General features: G+C 23.2%; 1 protein-coding gene across 10 annotated transcripts in view; it reads right to left on the bottom strand.

The window, feature by feature from the left end:
- Positions 1–1,505, bottom strand: part of LOC106679542 (zinc finger protein 524) — a 40,752-nt gene that overhangs the window by 6,277 nt on the left and 32,970 nt on the right. The gene's annotated exons all lie outside the window — the stretch shown is intronic.

Raw genomic sequence — 1,505 nt, forward strand, 5'->3', positions numbered from 1 at the left:
AATAAATACCATATCTCAATAAAAAAAAATGACCATATTAAAAAAAAAATTGAATATCTTAAAATAATTTAAAGAACATTTTATGGAATATAATTGTTGTTAAATTTTTAAATGTCATATGCTAGTATGGAACTGGACCAACAATTAATTAGAGGGACTTTATTTAATGAATGTAACAAAATAAATAAAAACATACATCTAAAATTACATAAGAGGTTTTAAATATTTAATTAATTACTACAGTAGACTACCTTCTTTTAAAGAGCTGATTGATTAACTTTCTCAAATCTGAAATAGGAATTAGAAAAATAATAAAATACAGGCAAACAAGCCAAAATTTTTTTTTTTTTATCAAACAGGCAATAAAAAAAAAAGAAAAGTGAAATACGAATTAAATTTTTTATTTTTCCATTCAAGTGAAACACATTCTATTCAACTGCCATATAAAATCTATTTGATTTATTAAATATTTATATACATTTTTATCAATCAACCAATTATATATTTGGCAATGACTAAAATACAAAGAAAGCCAACTAGTTCTTATGTTATGTCCTGTTGGGTTACCTTTAATCAGTATAGACAAGGCTTATTATTGTTGGAATTTTAAAAGTTCATTCATTTTTTTTATTAAAAACTAAAAAATCAAAGTCTATCTCATTCACAACTTTTTTTTAAAGTGAAGTACCATATAGTGGTAAAAAATAGCATTTCAACACAAAATATTGAATTAGTAATAATGTAGAAAAAAACAAACAATTCTATTGTATTATTTATTGAAAGCTAATATTTCTTGACAAAAAAACAAAACATCCTTATTTTTTCTATATTAATGTAGATAAAATTTGGTTAATTAGTTCAAGTCCAAATACAATTAGATATTCGGAGCTGATGGGCTGATAATTCACGTAAATCATTTGCATACTTTTGGATAACTGATAATTAAGTGACTAAAAACTAAATTGGATCTCATAATCTTTATTGTAAGTTCAATGGAAACTCTTCCCTTAAGAAGGTATTTGGAGGTATAATCGAATGAGGAAAATACAATAATTTTTTTTTTTTTTTTTTTTATTAAAAACTATTACACTTACTGGGAGTTTACTCTCTCGATAGCTCCCCTAACCAACTTCTTGATTACATCTACAGTCAGCAATATTACTATTAAGATTACTCCTCCATTTTTAATATATTAATTCCTCCTACTCTCAAAAAATTTGTGATTGATCGAAGATTATTTTTCTTGCCTAATAAAATATATTTCTGGTATACAAAAAATATGCATGCTTTTGTAACTTTTGATAATTATTAATAAGTTGACTTGAATATCTTGTTATTGGTTATTGTCAGAAATAAAAATCAATTACTTTATTTTGAAAATGAGTTCTTTGACAACATAAATTTATTTTCAAATTACTAAAAATATTTGTTTAATTCAAAGAAAAAATAAGTGAAGTAAGGAACTTGAAATGGATAAGTGATAGGATTATTAATAAATTAAAGAA

Source organism: Halyomorpha halys, unplaced genomic scaffold (genome assembly GCF_000696795.3).
Source record: "Halyomorpha halys isolate HHAL.00 unplaced genomic scaffold, Hhal_1.1 Scaffold208.1, whole genome shotgun sequence".
Taxonomy (NCBI): Eukaryota; Metazoa; Arthropoda; class Insecta; order Hemiptera; family Pentatomidae; genus Halyomorpha; species Halyomorpha halys.